Here is an 8160-nt window from a genome sequence, read left to right as displayed (position 1 = left end):
CAGCATATCAGCAGGATTCTCCGTAGTATGAATTTTCTTCATTGTGATTCCACCTTCTTCTATGATTTCTCGTACGAAATGATACCGAACATCAATGTGTTTCGTCCTTGCATGATAAACTTGGTTCTTCGCCAATTGAATAGCACTTTGACTATCACAAAAGATTGTGATATTTTTTTGTTCAACACCAAGCTCCTTTAGCAACTCTTGAAGCCAAATTGCCTCTTTCACAGCCTCTGTAATAGCCATGTACTCTGCCTCTGTTGTAGACAAAGCAACTGTTGACTGCAAAGTAGGCTTCCAACTAACTGGTGCTTTTGCAAAAGTAAACACATAACCAGTAGTTGATCTTCGTTTGCCCAGGTCACCGGCAAAATCTGAGTCACAATATCCAACTACAGACTGATTGCATTCCTGCTCAAAAACTAACCCAACATCTACAGTATTATGAATATACCATAGAATCCACTTCACAGCTTGCCAATGCTCCTTTCTTAGATTATGCATATATCTGCTAATAACTCCAACAACTTGTGAAATGTCAGGTTTCGTACAGACCATTGCATACATCAAGCTACCAACATCATTTGCGTATGGTACATTTGACATATACTCTCGTTCAGCTTCATCCTTTGGCGACATAGTAGTACTTAGCTTAAAATGGGGAGCAAGTGGAGTACTAACTGGCTTAGTCTTTTCATCTATGCCAAAACGTTGTAGTACTCTTTTCAAATATTCTTTCTGAGATAAACAGAGTTTCTTTGAACGTCTATCTCTTATTATCTCCATGCCAAGAATTTTCTTTGCCTCACCCAGATCCTTCATCTCAAACTTCTTCTTCAGTTGAATCTTCAACTTATCAATTTCTTCCGAATTCTTGGAAGCTATCAACATATCATCAACATATTAGAGAAGATATACAAAAGAACCATCTTTAAGCTTGCGCAAATACACACAATGATCGTATTTGCTCCTCTTGTACCCTTGCCGCAACATAAACTCGTCAAATCGCTTGTACCATTGTCTAGAAGATTGTTTCAATCCGTACAACGATTTTTCAAGTTTACACACCATATTTTCTTTTCCAGCAACTTTAAATCCTTCTGGCTGAGTCATGTAGATTTCCTCCTCCAAGTTTCCATGTAAAAATGCAGTTTTTACATCCATCTGAACTAGTTCCAAATCCAATTGTGCTACCAAAGCCAACATAATTCTAATGGAGGAATGTTTTACAACTGGAGAAAATACTTCATTGTAATCAATTCCCTCCTTTTGAGCATATCTTTTGGCCACCAATCTTGCTTTGTAGCGAACATCTACTTGGTTAGGAAATCCTTCCTTCTTTGCAAATACCCATTTGCACCCAATTGCTTTCTTTCCCTTCGGGAGATTGGCCAATCTCCATGTATGATTCTGATGAAGGGACTGTATTTCATCATTCATGGCAATCCTCCACTTATCTTCTTCTGAACTTTGGACTGCGTCTTTATAAGTGGTAGAAACATCATCAGCTACAATTGAGGTTGCACAAGCAACCGTCTCTATGAGACGCACAAGTTTCGTTATTGTCCTTTTTGGCCTGCTGGTTGCTATTGATTCAAGTTATTGTTAAGGTTACTGAGTTGGAATCTCCTCTATTGGCTCTCCTTCCAGAGGATAATCTTCATTTGTTTCCTCCTCTGCTTCTTCTGTAGGAAAAATAAATTTTTCCATAAACTCCACCTGCTTAGAAGCACCTTCATTTTGTTTGGTATCTTCTGTTACCTTATTTACCATAGCAGATTCATCAAAGGTAACATCCCTCCTGAATATTACTTTCTTTGTCATAGGACACCATAAGCGATATCCTTTGACTCCAGAAGTAATTCCCATAAAAATAGCCTTCTTTGCCCATGGATCCAATTTTGACTCTATCACATGATAATATGCAATTGCGCCAAACACGTGCAAAAAGACATAATCTACAACAGGCTTTCCATACCATTTTTCAAATGGTGTCTTGCCATCAACAGCTGCAGATGGTAAGCGATTAATGAGGTGGCATGCATATGTAACTGCCTCAGCCCAAAATTCTTTGCCTAAGCCAGCATTGGACAACATACACCGTACCTTCTCCAGCAAGGTCCGGCTCATACGTTCTGCCACTCCATTCTGTTGTGGTGTATGTCTGACAGTGAAATGTCGGACGATGCCATCATTTTCACAGACTTTATTGAAATGATTATTTTTGTATTCACCTCCATTGCCTGTGCGAATACACTTGATCCTCTTGCCTGTTTGATTTTCCACCATCGTCTTCCATTTGAGAAAAATTCCCAACACTTCATCTTTGCTCTTCATTGTATACACCCACACTCTTCAGGAAAAATCATCAACAAAGGTTACAAAATAGTGCTTCCCACCCAATGAAGGTGTTTTGGAAGGACCCCAAACATCAGAGTGTACATAATCCAAAATGCCTTTAGTATTATGGATCGCTGTACCAAATTTAACCCTTGTCTATTTTCTTTTGACGCAATGCTCACAAAACTCCAAGTTGCAAGCCTTTACTCCTTTTAACAATCCTTGATCTGATAGAGTTTTCAAGGATTTTCCTCAAGCATGTCCCAAGCGCATGTGCCATAGCTTGGTTGCTTCTGCCTCTTTGTCGTCACTGGATGTCACTATCGCTGTCCCAATAACTGTACTGCCACGATAGTGGTACATATTATTGTTCTTTCGATTAGCCTTCATTACCACTAGTGCGCCAGAGCATACTCTCATTACTCCATTTTCTGCAATGATTTTGAATCCTTTTGATTCTAGGGCTTCCACAGAGATGAGATTCTTCTTCAAATCCGGTACATATCGAACATCTGTTAATATTCTGATCATTCCATCATGGTTCCTTAATCGTATTGAACCAATTCCATATGAGGTAAGAGGGTTGTTGTCCGCTGTGTGGATGACTCCATATTTTCCTTCTTGAAAATCCATGAACCAGTCCCTGTTGGGACACATATGATAGCTACAAGCCGAGTCCATTCAACCATATGTCTGATGATGTTGATGACTCTGTTGTAACTAATGAGAAGTCTGAATCATCACAATCAGCTACATTTGAATCCATAATGGCATTTCCATTGTTATGTTTGGCCTTATTCTTCAACTTCGGATAGTCTTTCTTCCAGTGCCCCTTTTCTCGACAAAAGGCACATTCATCTTTGTTGGGTCTGGATCTTGACTTGGATCTTCCCTTCTTTGTCCTCATTTGATTTTGAGGACGACCCCTCACAAATAGTGCTTCTCTTTCTCCGCCCTTCTATTTTTCTCGCTTTCTTTGTTCATAGCTGTGAGCACATGATTTTTGCTCTATGAGAACTACTCCCAATAATTCAAAATAAAATGGTTTTGTATTGTTTGTAATTTATTGATATTTTTGTCTGCGCGTGTTTATTTCTACTTTAATTAAGAAAAATACAAAAATATGTGTTGCATGTGCATTTAGGATTTAATTTTGTAAATTAGGATTTAATTTTATAATTTAGGATTTAATTAAATAGGTCCCTTTTACAAAAATGAAAAAATCACCAAAAATATGTACTTTGCATTTAATGTCCGAATTGTGTGATTTTATCTTTATTTGATGTTTAATTTCATGTGATAGCTATTATTAAGGGTTAATGTGTTAGCTAATTGTCAATTTTATAATTAGGATTTTTAGTTGGTAATTAGGAGTAAAAAGAAAATAGAAGAAAAGGAAGAAATAAAGAGAAAATCGGACTGGGCCAGTTTTGAATTAAATAGACCAGGCCCAAACCAAAATAACCCCTTACAGCCCAGTCCAAATACCCTTTTTACCCGGTCCAGTCAGGCTGGCAATACGACCGTCCAAACGACGTCGTTTTTGTCACTCTCAATCTGGGTCGTTGATCTCACTTGATCAACGGTCCAGATCAACTCCCTCACAGCCTGACCCGTCTATCCCAATAACCGATCCAACCCTGGCACTAAACCAAATGACCCCGTTTCCCTTCCCCAAGTTGACCTGAACCCTCCATCACCCTTGATCCAACAACCAGGATTAAAACACCCCCTCCGTATATAAGTCCAATCCCTTACCCCATGCCCCCAAAGCCATACCCCCCCTCACCTCTTCGTCTCTGAGCTTCAGAGATCAAACAAACCCTCCGCCTTCAACCACCGTGCTCCGCCCACCGGAAATCGCCTCACGGCAGTTCCGGTGGTCCAAACAACCCTATCTTTTCACCACTGATTCCCCTCGACCTCCCTATTCCGAATCCCGTATCGGTTTCCCTCGAATCAGTACCCTACATCTCGAATCTTCAATCAAAGAATCAACCTAAAACCTCACCTCCTCCGATGACTACCAAATTAACACCCCTAAGCCATCTAACCACCCTCGTTGCAAATCCAGTACCCGTTTGTTTTGAATCATCCTCAAACTTCTCGAATCTTCATTTGATGATTCGAGCAAAACCTGGACCTACCCCAATCCGCCCTGAACTCATACCCTGGTACCCCCTGACCTCTCTCATGCCCAAAACACACTTGGTTTGGTTCGAATCTGACCAGAACCGTTCGAACCCCAAATTGAACCCCCAAGAACCCTAGAAACCCAAAGGTTGGAATCTGTCCCAATTAAAGGAAGTTGGGTGTCTAGTGGACCTTAGTCGAAGAGTTCTCAGTTGAGAACACTCGATTAAGGTCCGTTCGACCTCAATTAAAGGTCCAAGTCAGAGTCCAAGTCAGGGTCGTCCAGTTTCTTTGAGGTATTTTCCTTTTTCCTGTTTGTTTCCATTTTTGTGTTTGTTTGTTCAGTTTACTTTGTTTAAGTGTAGCTTTATTGATTTTTTAGTTTTTGTCGATTGATTCTGTCCTTCTTCATCAGACATTTTATTTGGTCCAATTTCATCATTGTTTCTGTTTGTTGTCAATTGTTATATGTTATAATTTGTATAAGCGTCGTCGATTAGTCCGGTAGGTTTGAGTGTTAGTTTAACATGATAGTAGTGTACTGTTGGTTTTGATTTCACGGTTCATTCTAGTCTGTTTCCCCTCCTGCTTCATTTCTGTCCTAAATGTTGTGTTGAAATGTGCTTGCTGGTATAGTTGAACTTAGAACTGAGCCTGTGGGTATATTCAGTTTATCACACTGTTTTGATTTGTTTGGTCATTTGAAATGTTCTGAATTGCTTGGTCAGTCGAACTGCTTCGTCACAATTGTTATTTTGGTTGTCACTTGAACCTGTTGTGTCATGCCATGTAAGGGTGTTCTGAGTCATTAATAGCCTCGGCCTTTATTTTGTTGCTATTTGATTCAAGCTTAAGCAATTAATGAATCAAATCCTACTGTTTAGGGTCTGAAATGAATCTGACAATTGGTTTGATTTCAGTGTTGGTGTGATAATGTCAACTAGATAGTAGTGAGTCATAAAGTTGCATTCAGAACTTAGGAGAATTGGTTATAGCTGCAATTTCAGGGACTTTAGGAGGTAGTTTGGGGATTGAAAAGTTCAGAAATTGGCTAATTTAAGTGAGCTGACAATAGGGTACTAAAATACCATTAAACTAATATAATTGTTTAGTGCTAATGGGGAACAAGACATAATGGTGAGGGAGAGGTTTAAAGAAAATGGATTAAGAAATAGGTGCTCATACCTATTTTGATTTAAATAAAGAAAAGACAAGTGTAGTGGGGAACAAAACATATACTAGTGGAATTAAAAGGAGATGATGGGCAGAATTAGTGGAAAAATTCTGCCCAAAGTGTTTCTGAAAGTTGAGGGGCAGGGTCAGTGCTTGGTTATAAAGAGAGTCACTTAGGATAGATTGAGGGGTTTTTTTTGGGACAGGGGATTAATTCTAAAAAAAATCCGAAGAGAGACATTGAGAGGACTTACTTTTGAATGGGCAGTAAGGGTTGAGAGTCAAAAACAAATAGAAAAGTCTAAAGATAAGCACACACTGCCTGACTTTGAAAAGTTTGAGAAAACCTACTGTTGCATTAGTTTCCTGAAGTCAAAATTAGAATTCCAGTTGATGAGTTGCATGTTTCTAGCTTGATTTTTGACCGTGAGAATCTCAGAGGTTGTCTGGTTAGTTTTCTAGGGATTTTGGGTTTATTCAGGCTGGTTTTGAGTCAGTTCTGGTAATTCTGTTGGGTTTTAAACACTTCTAGATTTCTGGTTTATCACTTGGGTCTGTTGCATATGTCACTAGCTGTTGGTACCTGCTGTTTGGTACTCGCAGTGTTTGTTTGCTGTTCTGCTGTGTTGTATTGCCACTGTTGCTGATCCTCTTCTTCTTCCTCTTGTATTGTCAATCCCAGGTACATATTTCGAGCCTATGTCGAATGTAGATCCATCTGTTGGAAACATGAAATGAAACTGAAGTTGAATATCTGTCAAAGTTCTATTTTGATAATTTTTGTTATGTTAGGTAGTTCTCTGTATAGTGATTGAATGCCTATTGTAATAAAAGTAGGGCTATTTTGAATGGTGAATCTAGGATTGTTAGCTTAAGTATTGTTAAACTAGTTAGAAAAGTGTGCTGAATCCGGAGTTAGCAGTTTATTTTGGTCTAGCTATTGTTATCAATGTAGTGCAATTTGGATCTATATGAGGAGTAGTTTTGCAATTGGACATTGAGTTAATAATCAACAGACGCCAGGGCGATAAGCGATTCTAATAGTTTTCAGTAGTCCACCTCTAAATTCATGATCCCTTCAAGCATTGAGTGTTGGTTTAATATTGTTAATTTGAGTTAGTAATTACTGTTGCTCAAATCCAATCATGCTCCCCGTCGGATTTCCCTTTGTAGTAACAATTAGGAACTCATAATAGATAAGCCAGTGGGGTAATCTTCATGATCATCGAGTGCATGTTAAATGACTTGTAGCATCTCAGTATATGTGTATTTGACTCGAGCTAAAATCGGGTCTGATTTAACAATTAAAGGCATAACAGTCTGCTAAGCGGACAATTCGGGCTTCAGTGTCCTTCTCAGACAACCCAAGATTTCATACCCGTAACAATTTGTCAAGGCAGGTTGGCCATTTCGTTCTTGGGCAGGCCCTGAGGCCCCAAAACCGTTGAGAGTTTGACTTAGCTTGAAGTCATAGGTTCAAAGTAATAGCTCCTAAATAATGTTAATTAATTAGGACTTTTCCCTTTTTAGAGACAAATAAAGTAGAAAATTATAGATTGCTTTAGGTTTGCCCTTTTAAAATAAGAATGAGATGAGCCTCGCTGAATAAAAAAAATACAAAATTAAGGGGCCCTCAATAAATATTTGTTTTAAAAATACTTAGACTTAGGGACGGGCCGTTTAGCGAATTTCACGGCTTTCCCCAAAAGATAATGACGCGCAAGTCACTTCCGACGCGCTTTAAATAATTTACTCTCTTAAACTCGGGTGCACATTTATGTGACCCAAATCCAAGTCTCAACGAAGTCGAAATGCGTCGCTAACCACGGGTACATTGATTGTGACGTGGTTCGAGATGCATTTCCACGACGTTGCAAATTCCTTTAAAAAAATAATAATGAATGAGACGAGCCTCGACAAACAAAAGATACACAAGCTGCGGGGCCCTCCATACGTGTTGGTAAAATTACATAGACTTCGGGATGGACCGTTTAGCAAAATTTTACAGCCCTACCCAAAATAATGACACGCTAGTCACTTTAGGCGCGTACTTAATAATGTTATCTTCTTAAACTCGGGTGCACATTTATGTGACCCAAATCCAAATCTCAACAAAGTTGAAATGTGTCAATAACCACGGGTGCATTGATGTGACGTGGCTCGAGATGTATTTTCACGATGTTGCAATTCCCGGTAAAAATGATAATAATAAAAGCGGTACACAGTTAAAATTTGCACACAGTTTCAACATGTATTAAAATCAGATAAATAAGCCGAATATGACAGTTGAGCGACCGTGCTAGAACCACAGAACTCGGGAATGCCTAATACCTTCTCCCGGGTTAACAGAATTCCTTACTCGGATTTCTGGTTCGCGGACTTTTATACAGAGTCAATCTTTTCCTCGACTCGGGATTTGAACCGGTGACTTGGGACACTGTAAATTATACCAAGTGGCGACTCTGAATCTTTTAATAAATAATACCATTTCGATTGTCACTTTAAGATGGA

The sequence above is a fragment of the Nicotiana tabacum genome, chromosome 20, assembly GCF_000715075.1.
Source record: "Nicotiana tabacum cultivar K326 chromosome 20, ASM71507v2, whole genome shotgun sequence".
Lineage (NCBI taxonomy): Eukaryota > Viridiplantae > Streptophyta > Magnoliopsida > Solanales > Solanaceae > Nicotiana > Nicotiana tabacum.
Note: the sequence above shows the minus strand (reverse complement) of the source record.